General features: G+C 38.9%; 1 pseudogene; it reads left to right on the top strand.

Annotated features, from left to right (window-relative positions):
* Positions 1-13,163, top strand: part of LOC116101352 — a 59,899-nt pseudogene extending 46,736 nt beyond the window's left edge.
* Positions 13,164-13,717: the final 554 nt, after the last annotated feature.

Below are 13,717 nucleotides of genomic sequence, written 5' to 3'. Positions count from 1 at the left end.
ATAGCCAAAACTATTCTCAACAATAAAGGAACCTCTGGTGGAATCACAATCCCAGACCTTAAGCTGTGGGCAATTGTGATAAAAACTACATGGTATTGGCATAGTGACAGGCAGGTAGATCAATGGAACAGAATTGAACACCCAGAATTGAACCCATGCACCTATGGTCACTTAATCTTTGACAAAGGAGCTAAAACCATCCAGTGGAAAAAAGACAGCATTTTCAGCAGATGGTGCTGGCTCAACTGGAGGTTAACATGTAGAAAAATGCAAATTGATCCATTCCTTTCTCCTTGTACAAAGCTCAAGTCCAAGTGGATCAGGGACCTCCACATCAAAGCAGATACATTGAAACTAATAGAAGAGAAAGTGGGGAAGAACCTCGAGCAAATAGGTACAGGGGAAAATTTCCTGAAGAGAACGCCAATAGCTTCTGCTCTAAGATCAAGAATTGACAAATGGAAAATTTTTTTCTTAAGTGCACATTTGAAACTTTCAGGTTTGGGGTCCTGGTGCCTGGGGGAGGGAACCAGTCTCTAAACCAGGAAAAGGGAGGAGAGCCACCCTCAGGAGTAGGCAGGTGGTAAACTATTGATTGACAGAACTTATCTGGAGTCCACTTGACTTAAGAGGGGTGGATCCAAGTTGATTCCCTGAAACTTACAATAATTTTTTTATTTACAAAAAGATAATATTAGATATGTTAGCATTATATTATTTGTAATCTGTATTCTGAATTTCCCATTGAGTCATAGTAAAAGCTTGGGAACCCAAAAACGATTTTGGCTAAAAGCATGACCACTCTTTCCTCTACCCAGAAGAACTAGGTGTATAGGTTAGACAGATGTTTTACAACAATGAGAAGCACTTTTAAGTTTATCCTTAGAAGACAACCAAAGGGAGCTTAAAATCTTGAGCTTGTAACTATGATAATAGTCAGTGTTTACCAGAGCTAGGTTAAAAGCTTATCCAAATTCCATTGATTAATGTTAAAACTCTGAACTTTTGAAGTCTTAATGTAATAATAGCATTTTCAAAGGAAAAAAATCTGAAGAATTTTTCATTTTTCTAATATACCTTAAATCACCCTTTTTCCAGTTATTTACCACAAGACACAGCTGATTGATTACTAACAGCAGTTAGTGTAAAGCAAGTTTCTTTAAATAAAGGAATAGTAAAAAGTTACTTTGAAACCTGTTTTGTGAGTCTATCTTAATTTTGCAACCTGCATCTGCTATCAAGGTAAACTGCGTCTAGACCTAGTAGTAGCTCCAGGAAAGTGAGGACTGTGGCCCTGATTTTTACAGATGAAAATAACCAAGTAGGCCTTGAAGCCTTGGTTTTTGCTATTAAATGACAAAGCCATCACTATTCACCAACACCAGCAGATATCTGAGATGGATAAATTTCATCTGAGTAAACAGAAGTACAGACCAGCAGCTTCCAAAACTATTAAAAATGACAGAGACTTACTGAATACCTGAACAAGTGCCCTAGGTTCAGTCCTCTGTAATCATTGTGGGCAGAGGTCCCAGAGCCGAATTAGTCTTTGGTGGCCAGATCTAGAAGATCTGACAGACTTCTTTGTGGAGTGGGAACCTTGGGGAACTGGACTACTTGGTCTAGACAAAACAGGGCAAGCAACTTCTCGATGTCCTGCCTGTCCTCATTTCGGAAAGAGTGACAGGTGGGGTGAAGGGCACCTCTTTGATCAGTGGCTGACTTCGCCACATTTTTAAAAACTTCTAGATGAAGTTCTTCTGTGCCCCCATCTTCATTGGAGGAGATCCTAGGGATGTTGCTAGGAGCTGGCACTTCTATCACAAAAGCCCCCCCCCCCTTTAATTAAACATTTTAAATGCCATAGTCAGCAGATCTCTGACTTTGAGGACCATCTGAATTTGAGAATCATCTATCCATTAAACATACTTGATTTAGTTATTTGCTTTAAGCTTAACTTTGCAACCATATACAGGAAGCTAAATAAAGCTAATTCCTGTAATTAATTGCATTAGTTCTTAGCATGACTACAAATATAGTCTAACCACAGTAAAGAAATTGATCATTTTATAAGGTAACTATTAACTTGTATGTCTTAATTATCTTTAACAGTTTATACGTTAATAGCTTTTGATAAATTGTTTCTCCACCAGTGAAATGAGCCAGTTCAAGCTAGATTAAAGTATATTAAATGCAGGTTTATTGGGAAGCTGTTCTCGGGCAAGTTCACTAGACCCGGGGAAAGAGGCCAGGGAAGTAACCATGGGAAGGGAGAAAGAGGTAAGAAGGAAGAGAAAGGAAGAAAGAGTGCTGACACAGAGAGAGAAAGAGAGGAGAAAGAGAGAAGGAGAGACCTGGGAGACCAAAATGTCTGGATTTAATAGGGAAGAGCCTCTGGGGGAAGGGCAGCCTAGCTACTGGGCTAAAAAGTTCAGGGTTGGGGGCAGGGTATGCCAGATAGAGACTGAGGACTGCTGATATTTGGGAGCAACCTCATTTGAAGGTTAACTGCTCTGTCAGCCATAAGTGCTTACTGGCACAAAGCCTTGGCCTCTGTGGGAAAGTACTAACCCAGTTGAAAATGAACAGCTGCCTCAGTGAGAAAGTACTAGCACAGATGAGAACAAGTAGCTATAAATCTTGCTGTTAGGTATCTAGCAACCCATTTTGTTATGAGAATACCTGCTATAGATTTTGTGGTTAGGTATCTAGCAACCCATTTTGTTATGAGAATACCTGCTATAGATTTTGTGGTTAGGTATCTAGCAATTCATTTTGTTATGAGAACACCTATAGATCTTGCAGACAAGTACAGGTGCCTAACTACTAACCCAGTTGGGAACAAACAGCTATAGACCTTATGGACAAGTACCTAGCAACCTATTCTGTTCTGTTCCCCCATGAACTTTTTACCTAGCCAATATTCTTGAGAACACCTGCACTCCCTGAAGACAAAGCGACCCTGTTCCCTCCCCTTACCCCCTATCCTGCTTCTGTGAGTATATAACCAAGTGTGGGAACAATAAAAATTTGTCATCTTGATCAGACTTCTTGACTTGCTATTCGTTCTTTGCATCTCTTGTCCCTTCATTCTCTTCCAGGTGGTCCCCCACCCCCCTTCGACTGCCCCTTGGGCTGGGGCAGCTGATATGTAAAATATGCATCTTAGTCACTTGTCAGTCTGAAACCAAACAGCTTTTGTAAGATTAGGATTTTATAGCTTTATCTTTGTTACATTTGAGCCTTTAAAATAACAATTTTTAAATTGGAGCTCTTTTGTTATCAAAATGAAAGTTTTAATCATGGAAATAGTTCATAGGGAGACTGACAACTTCACTGATCATTTTATAGTGCACCACTATAGAATATCGCAGGGTTTTTTTTTGTTTTGTTTTTGGTGGGAGGTATGGCTTTATCCAAGTAGCTAAAGTTTAAAGTGAGGAAAGACAAAGAAACTAGACAAATATTACCGTAAACCTGATTAGACCTTAGGAATTTATAAATCTTCTTTATCAAATATACCTTATTTATCAAACATATGTTGTTAACTAAATTCCCTAGCAGTTTGGTGTTAAACAGTTAGCAAAGACAAAAGCAATTAGACATACATCTTAAATCAACCTTTGTTAATCTGAATAGACTTTTATAATCTTAAATTTTGGTCATCATATATAGTATATTCCAAAGCAGAGTTGAATCACATATATAGCATGTTGTAACAAATATAACCTTAAATTTTTATCATCATACAAAAATCCATACTAATCCAAAATATTTTGGAGACTTGTTGCTTCCTTAGTCTAAAAAGAAATACAATGAAGAACTAAGGGCTCCACTGGACTGAGACATTTTATAACTGTTGCTTTACGCTCTGTGGTCATCTTAAGATGATGAAGACACAAAGCATGTACGCTTTAACCTTGGTAAAGCCACATGATTGCTGTTATGTTTTATAAAATGTGGCATGAGGGGACTCCCTGGCGGGCCCTCCCAAGGTATCCCCCTGAACAATCAAGCCATTTGACAGGCCTAATATAAAGGGAAGTTTATTTGGGACCTGGAAAAGGGGTAGAGGCTGTTGTGTCCATCAGGAAGGGCTCGAGTTAACTAACAAGTTTGTACCTAGCACCAGTTTCTAGGTTACTCCCCCACAAATCTACATCTCCTGGTTACAAGCCTTCCCCTGGCACTTCACTTCCTAATAACCACCAATCAGGAGGAAGGCAGAAGTTAAGTTTATGGTTTGGCTTCCAGCACCCGCCAATTATGTAAAATGGCAACAAAATTCTGTAATGGCCCCCCAATCAGATGTGTGTCAGTCTAGAAACCCCCTTGTTTGCTTACCATTTCCTATAAAACCTTATCCTGCTGAGAACTTGGGGCTTCACCCTCCCCCAAGTTCTGCTGCATCAGAGATGGTGACCCATGTTCCAGGCTGAAATGAAGAGACCCTAGAGCAATTGCATCCAGGTCGACTCCTTGGTAGATTTTTGAGGCTCGAAAATGAGATATGAGGTAACATGTTATTTTGACAGACTTGCTTTTGTTATCCTGTTAGTATTTTTCTCTTGTATCTTTAAAGATTGTTTATTTTGTACTTTGACATTTTGACTATAATGTGTCATGGAGAGATTTCTCTCTATCCATGTCTAATTGAATTTCTAAATATCTCATGCTTGAACGGCTTTTTCTTTCCTTAGACATAAGAAATTTTCTGCTGTAACTCCATTTAATAGATTTCTATCCTTTTAGTACTTTAACATTTCACTCTTGAATTAATTTAGTGTGTATGAATGTTTTATCTGCATATGCTTGTGTATCCTTTGTGTGCCTGGTGCCTGAGGAAGCCAGAAGAGAGCACTGGCTATCCAGGACTGGAGTTATAAGCAGTTGTGCATGTGGGTGTTGGAAACCGAACCCAGCACTCTTAACTGCTGAGTCATCCCTAGAGCCCCTGATTTTAGTTGTTTAACCTTAGCTTCTTCTACCCCACCACTTCTCAGATTTTGTCTCTTGATAATTTTCTCAAGTTTTTGGCAGTCCTGGCATATCTTCATGAAGTGCACAGGCAGCTTGCTTCTGCACTTTCCGCAGAAGTCCCCCTCCCCCAACCCTACACTCTCTCCCACAGCAATAGTGGTGGGGCACACAGTCAGCTTGCCTCTGCGTTTTTCCCTCTGAAGTCCTGCTTTCCATTGCAACCACTGCTCCCCCCCAGCCTCCCTGCAGCAAACGCAGGGATTCTTCCCCAACTCCTGGTCGAGCCACCCACGGGTGCCAGCTTGAGTGAGACAAATGACAAAACTCCCCAGCTCCAGTGGCACCTAGACTAGCACTCTCCCTGATAACTGGCAGGACTCTTCCCAGGTGCAGCTGGTGCCTATCCTTGGAAAAAGGGAGATTAGGGTCCCACGTTTAAATCATAGAAGAAAGGTAATCAGAGGTCACAGACAGTTATGGCCGGCCATAAGACTAGTTCCTGGTAGCCCCATAAAGTTAATCCTTAGGTCAGAGGAATCCCCCTCTCAGCTTCGAGATTCCACCCTACCAAATGGTACCATGTCTGAATTATGACTTACCTCACCCACTTTCCCTCCCCTTCACCCTAAGCATTCAAAGAATCTCTAACTATGCTGTGTATAAGTGCCAAGACACCCAAGCTCATGGTTGCACGCCTGTCCTACGCTGTGGGAAGGTTTGCAATCTGAGTCTGACTCATAATAAAAGACTCTTATGCAAGATTGCAGTGGACTCTGAAGTTCTTGAGCTCTCCTGGGTTTCCCGCAGAATCGGAGCATAACATTCACAGCAATAAAACCCCAACTCAGACAGTGATATTTTCCAGTCATTTAAAAAATTTGACTGAGTTTTTCCATTTCCAACATTTCTACTTGGTTTTTCCTTAAGACTCATGCTCTTTGTTATATTTCTCATGTATACTGATCACTTTTTCTGTCTTGTTGACTTCCCTACTTACATCCTGAATTGACTTCCTTACTTCAGTCATCTGATTGCTTCATCTTTGAAGACTGTTGAGTTTTAGAAGTATCCTTTTGAAATCTCTGTGCTGCATTACAACCATTTCAGTCTTGCATTCAGTAACACATGGGTCAGTGACCAGGACTGCGGCAGGTTTCACTCAGCTCCGTGACTTGTGGTTTCTCTTTGTTATTGAGTCTCAAAGACGTCTCAGTCTTAAACTGCACACCTTCTTAAGATGGTGTCTACACCACACCACTCAAGTGGGAGCGACTGCTGAATCACCACAGAGGAGCCGCTCTCTCATCAGAATGCCCACGTGGACTTAAGCCTTGCAGATGTGGGTTTGTCTGCATTAGGTTTTTCACCATGGTCTTTAAACTGATCCTTGAGCTGAGGTGCTTGCTTATTCCCCTGCTGTACAGCCACATGGATGGAACTGTGTGTCACTTGCTTTCTTGGCTATGTTTCTCTTTTGTTTCACTGTTATCTTCAAGCTGTCCTGTTTTTCACTCTATGGTTTCCCATGTTTCTCTGCTCTTTGAAATAGAGTCTACTCTTCACTATCCTAATTCTTCAAATTTACTCCATTATGTAGAAGCAATTTCTACCACACCATATGCCCTAGGAAGTACTATTTTATGGCTCTCAACCAACTTTATCCACTTATTGGTTATGAAGAAGTAAATACCTATTATAAAGAATATATCTATAAGTCTGGAGAGAGGGGTGAGCAGTGAGGAAGACATAGGGCTCTTGCAGCACTCATGTTGGGAAGCTCACAACTGCCTGAAATTCCAGCTCCAGAGGATCCAGTGCCCTCTTCTGGTCTCCAAGAGCATCTGCACCAACATGTGAACATCACCTCCTCCTAACACATACACATATACAGTTTATATAATTTATATAATTATATATTTAGATGTACAATCTTTAAACTTTGTTTTTATGTCAAACCCAGCAGAGAAAGTTTCTGTGATATTGCTTATTTTTAACATGTGACCCCCTAGAGCTAATAATGTAAAACTTAGCCAACAAGAAGACTCAGTGAGTAAAGATGCTTGTCATTGAGCCTGACAACCTGAGTTAAATCCTTAGCACCCACATGGTAACATGAAACAATCAATTTCTGAAAGCTGTCTTCTGACATCCATCCCTGACCTGGAGCAAAAATATGCATATACACAAAAATTTTAAATAATTTTAAATAGTGGAAAATTGACGCTTTATATATACATCAGAAGGTCAAAGTACAAGAGACCTAGAATGAAGTTTATTGATCAAAGAAACTAATATCTTGGAGTAGAGGTTGGCAGAAAATGAAAGCAATTGCAAATTGGATGGATGGAATTTGATATGGATGAGCTAAAGAAATCTATATAGAGCTTGGTTCAGGGAAACAAAATATTTTCCACTATTCTTTATGCCAATAAGTTCCAACCATTTATATATTTGATCACTTACTTGTGTCTCAAATAATTTTAGGACTATATAAAACCACTTATTGTAAACAAAAGATTTCAAATATAAATACACATAGCCACAGCTCTTAAAATCATTTTGAACAGTGTTGTGCCTCCCAAAAAAGATCATCTCTAAGCCTCTACTAGCTTCCTGTTTTAAATCTTACTGGTTAGTTAACTTGCAAGTTCCATAGCTTAGAGGCTAATATGAGAGGCACTTATATAGGTTGATATAGAGAGCCTTGGACTTAAGTTCTGTCCTTCATCTAAAAATAGCAGCCATGTTGAATAAATGACATAAACACATGAAGGATGACATTTTTGTGATAATATCAATGTGCTATGATAGAGATTATAAAGTACTTTGGGAATATCAGTTGTCACTAGCCAGGAATCACACAGAAGATTCTAGTTGGCCCATGTTATAAAAATGATTAATAATTTGCCAAGTGGTCAAGAGAGAAACTTGACTCTTAGAGGTTTGGTTTATGTAAGTTATACAGTAGCAGATGTACACTATTGAAAACTAAGTTATAAGATTCTTCCTGAGTTTTACAAGAGTTTCAAAAATAAACTTTAAAGTGCTTCTAAATCTAGGAATCCATGGGTTCCACAATAGTAAATGGAATTTTCGGTATAAGTCAGTATTATCCTAAAAAAATTATAGAAGTAAATTTGGTTCTTCCAGATGGTTAATAAGTAATTTATATTGTGAGTTATTCTAACAAAGTGACCCACTGCCACCTAGAATGAACCCTGGTTAGAATAAAGCAGTACAGAGAGGTTTTCTCTGGTATGCTCCACACACTCCCCAACTGCCTACCCCTGTTCCCTGACTTCTCCATGTACAGCTCCTGGATATTTTCCATTCTTCTTGTTAAAAAAAAAAAAAGCACTTTCATAAATAACAAGATCTGTGACCTTGTTGACACTGCTTATAATCCTACCCTGTGGTAGGCTGAGGCATGGGGATTAGGAATTCAAACTCAGCTCAGTTTGGGGACAGGCTTGGCTGTATGAGACCTTGCCTAAAGTTGAGGAGGGCAGTTAATTTCAACCAACAAACACACAAAATATGCTTGTAGGGCTGGGCAGTGGTAGTGTACATCTTTAACCCCAGCACTTGGGAGGCAGAGACAGATCTCTGAGTTTGAGGCCAGCCTGGTCTAGAGAGCAAGCTCCAGAACAACTAGAAGTACACAGAAATTAAGAAAGAAGGAAAGAAAGAAAGAAAGAAAGAAAGAAAGAAAGAAAGAAAGAAAGAAAGAAAGGAAGGGAGAAGGAAAGAAAGAAAGAAAGAAGGAAAGAAAGAAAGGAGAGAAAAGAAGGAAGGAGGGAGGAGGGAGGAATAAACAAATGAACGTAATCTTTGGTAGAGGCAAATCACTTTAATTTCCTTTTCCCATTAATACCTATTTCACATGAGCTTCCCAGGAGCAGTGTTACTTCCTTTAGTGGTTTCTCAAATGAGGTGGCTTATTAGACATCTTTGGATTTTATTTCAAGTAGATAGGAAGAAGTGGTGGGAAGTTAAGTAGATGGAGGACATGTCCTGCTTCTGTTTCTAAGCAACCACTTGTGTGAAGAGTAGATTACCTGGAGGTTTTTAGTGTCATTGTCCAGATGCAGAGTATTCATAGTGTGGTGAGCAGAAGAATTGGCATACAAACATGCCAATCAATGACACAAGGGGGCTTTTGTAATCATATCAATATGTACTTGTGTTTTACATTTCTGGAAGCATAGCATTCTGTCCAATGGTACCTCAGCATCATATCCTTGGACTAGACTAAGAATTGACACAGAGAAAAAGAAGTGATACCCAGAAATCCTGACCACTGAATATGATGGGGTTTGGAATATGGCTTTATTGTATCAGGTAATTAGTTTTCTTCTAATCCAAGTTTTTAAAAATGTTTTTAAAGTGAAAAGATGAGCTTTTTCAATGGCTCCTCTTTATCAATTAAAATGATCATAGCCAATTTCTTGCCATTATTTAGCTAATAATGGGTATTTCATTATTTGATTTTTGTATCAACCATGCATATCAGTAAAAATGCTAACTGATGGCTGTATTTAATTGAACTAATTTTAAAGCAAATCAAATAATAGACGTTTTTACGCCCCTGCTAACTAGCAGTTGGGATGCTTAAGAAGTTGAAAATAATTTTTAAAATGTGATAAGCTACATGCCTTCAAGATAAATTATGGTATAAGCAAGCATACTTTAGGAGGCAAGTGAATAGGACACTTAACAGTTCTACATGTGGATTCTAGAATTATACTGCCTCTGTTCATATCATGTTTCTGCCACCTCAAACTGGGTAGTACTGATTAAATTTTAAACTCTTTTTAAATGAAATTTTAAACTTCTTTCCACTCAGTTTCTTTACTTGTAAATTTAAAGTTAAAATTAACCTAAATTAGGGTTGTTGTGTAAAGATATTGTATTTGTAAAATACTTAGAACAGTATCTGGCATATGGTAAGTATTCAGCAAGTGCAACTATCATATAATTTATTATATTTAAATAAATGGAATTTCTCTTGAATCCAAGTTTAAAGTCAAATTGTGAACTATTTACTGATAAGGAAAATGCTTAGTTGAAAAACTAGGGTTTTTTTGTTGTGTGTGTGTTTTTTTAACTAAATACGCGATTGTTAGCTTTATCATCTGTGTATGTCATCTTATTTTACATCTGGAGAGGAGCCAAGATGTGTATCCGTGGATGCTGCCTCAGGTAAAAGGAAGCAATCTTCCAATCTGCAGTGACTGTACTTAAGTGTAGGGGTATGACCTTGAAACTGCTTACCATCTACAGTAATCTATGCAGGAAATTCTAGATCTGACCCTCTCTCTCAGTTCAATGGATGGATCTAGTATTATCACAAATTGTACTAGTTTAACTTCCCAATTACAGTTTACATTCCTTAAAGCCAGAGCTCATGATGAACCTTATCCATAATCACATAGTCTACCAAAACAGGGCCATGACCTCAGAAAATGTGTCCTGGATAAAATACTTTGCTTCCATTCTAGTCACCCTTATTCTCCGCTGGACATTAGTACAGAGCTGTGGCATAAGTCCAAAGTCACAGATTTAAATGATGCCTTCCCACTACTAGTGGAATAAGTTTTATTTAATAATATCTCAAGTCCAAATTTAAGCTTCTCACTTCTAAAGTAGGAATAACATCATATCAAAGATATTCCCTCTTATGACCACATAGGCACTGCATAATGTAAAGCAGTGTGCAAAGACTCCATAGAGGACAAGACAAGTCACCTACCTCTAAATATTGTTTCCATGCTGTGAGTTCACTTGCTCATCTTTTCTTGTCTTTCATATCTATGACTGTTTAAAAAAAATACATTTTATATGTGCTTGCCTGAAATACAAGCACCCAGGAAGCAGAGGCAGGGATACAACTGCAAGCTGGGAGGCCAGCCTACTCTATACAATGAGTACCAGGCCAGGAAAGCTATTTAAGGCCTTCCCTCATAAGCAAACAAATTTTACAAAGCACTAAAAATACTTTTTACTTTTTCAAAAATTTTTAGGTTACAGAGTATCTGAGCAGATGGTGTAGAGTTCCTGCACACCTACCCCCATCACAGAACTGCAAAGGCTCCTATATTACTAACCTCGTATCCAAGGAATCAATAGTGACACATCAACTGAAGACCATCATTTGTTCAGATCTCACTTTTTACAAGTGTTCTTTTTCACATTCCAGGATCCCATCTTAGTTGTTACTGACTTGTAGTCATCATGTGCTTAGGCAGTGTGCTACTTAGATTTCCACTGCTGTAGTAAACAGCAACCCAAAGCAATGTGGGGAAGGAGTTTATCTGTCTTACAGGTTGTTTCTAAGGCAAAGTCCTGACAGGACGGCCTCAAGCGCATGACCTTCCTGCCTCAGCCTCCCAAGTGCTGATTATAGGTGTGTGTCATTAGGTTTAGGGAGTCTTTTTTTAATGAAGAAGACATAACTTATGAATAGGAAAATAAATTCTAACTTGGTACGGACAATTATTAGATGACAACTGTCATGACTTTTTGTTTTTTTTTTACTTTTTGCTTTTCTGAAAGAGTGCCTCTTATGTTGACCATGCCAGCTTTGAATTCCTAATCCTCCTCAGTAGCTGTGATTACAAATAAGCACATGGGCATTCCTTTCACTGCAGGCAGGGACAGGAGATCTCTGTGAGGTCCAGGCCAGCCAGGATTACATAGTGAAACCTTGTCTCAAAAAAACAAAAAACCAAAGAAATGGCTGTGGCCATCTTTTCAAATGGTTTTCACCTCTTAATAAAGTTGATCCCTTTACATGGTTATTACTAAATGCCCATCCAGCAGAAGAACAACTAAGACTTCCGTGTGACACGGTGAAGTACCAAAACTGATGGCTGGACTGGAGGCAGAGAGCATTGACAGAGCACCTGCTTAGCATACAAAGTCCTGGGGAGGATCCCCAAAACTATGAGGAGAACGGGGAAGGAGAAAAGGGAGGAAGAAAAAAATTGCAATATTCTTTTTGTTGGAAAACGAATAGCAACTTAAAAGTTTGCTGGTCAAAAGATGGAAAATTGGGCCTAGATAGGTGGCTCAGCACTTAAAAGCTCATATGGGTTTGTCCCAAAGAATCTGGGTTCATTTCCTAGCACTGACATCAAGCCACTGTCAACAGTCTGTGTAACTCCAGCTTCTCTGGCCTCTGCAGTCACCTTCACTGGAGTGCATATATCTGTCTTCCAAATACACATGCATAATTAAAAATACATTGTTTTTAAAAAAGAGGAAATGTAATTCTGAGAAAGAGGCAGGCAGTTTGTACCATTACATGTGGGACTACATGCTTCTTTAAGTCAGTTTCAAGGACCAGTTCTCAGAATTGTTAATCTTGTACCAATTCTAGTTCAAAACCTCAACTCACAATGATGATGTTGATTCTATCTCCTTGGTGACTGTTCAGTGAATAGGAAAGGAATAAGTTGAGTGTGACTACTATGGAAGCCGTGTTATAATATAGTTGGAAAACAGCATATAACTATAAGGATTAAGACCAAACTCTACAAAATAAGAACTGTTAAAAAGAGCAGCAGTAATAAGAAAATTGAAAGAGGCACATAGTGTAGATATTTATGACTTGTTTCAGATAAAGAATCAGAATTTATACAAATAGATCCCATTCCAACTTTTCTCATTTATCAGTACACATGTGCATAGACTACTTCAAAAATAATCTGCCAGGTGGTGGCGGTGCATGCCTTTAATCCTAGCACTTGGGAGGCAGAGGCAGGCAGATTTCTGAGTTCGAGGCCAGCCTGGTCTTTGGAGTGAGTTCCAGGACAGCCAGGGCTACATAGAGAAACCCTGTCTTGAAAAACCGAAAAATTAAAATAAAAATAAAAAGTCCAAGGTTGACTGGGTGCACTGAAACCTCCCCCCCCCCCTGTTTTTTAGAGATAACCCATTTATGTCAATATCTGGACTAAGACCATTGGATTCCAACTTCTATTAATTACTTCCATGTCTCTATGATGAAATGCTTGACAGACACAATTAAGAGACGGAAGGCCTATTGTGGCTCTCAGTTTCAGAGACCTTTAGTCCACCAAGATAGTGATGGCATGGCAGGCTGGAAGGAGCATCTGCTGGAGATCATGTACACCACAATGAACCAGGAAGCAAACAGCGAAGCCAAGAGCACGGTTTGAGCTAGCAACTCGAAAGGGTGGATCACTCTGTCATCTAGTGAAAGGAGTCCAAAACATGATGAGCCTACGAGGGGCATTTCAGATTCAAACCACAGCACAAGTCTACTGCTCTTTTTACTTGCATCTTTCCTTTAGTTGGTCTCATGAAATGCCCAATCAGCAACTACATTTCAAAATGAGGTTCACAGCAATTTTCACATATTTTGTTGGGCTCTAGGTGTTTAGACAATGTCCCTAGCAGGAAACTGTAGACTCTCATTTTCACGTTCTCTTTTCTCTAATCAAAAGTATCTTCTGGACAGTTTTGTTGAGTTTGATGATGCTAAGGAATCTTTTCATTATAGAAAATGAAGTCAATAGTGTTCTAGAATTAGTCTTTAGAATAGCTGTGTAATGTCTGTAATGCCATGCAGTCAGTAAGAATAACACACAAAACTAGGAGTCAATTGAGTATAAACAACTTATTTTCTCTTCTTGAACAATATCACCTTTACAAAAGGAGTATTATTCTTATTTTAAATGTGAGTGTCAATTTTGTCATTCTAATCAGTAAT

Source organism: Mastomys coucha, unplaced genomic scaffold (genome assembly GCF_008632895.1).
Source record: "Mastomys coucha isolate ucsf_1 unplaced genomic scaffold, UCSF_Mcou_1 pScaffold21, whole genome shotgun sequence".
Lineage (NCBI taxonomy): Eukaryota > Metazoa > Chordata > Mammalia > Rodentia > Muridae > Mastomys > Mastomys coucha.
Note: the sequence above shows the minus strand (reverse complement) of the source record. Positions and strands in the feature narration are given on the sequence as shown.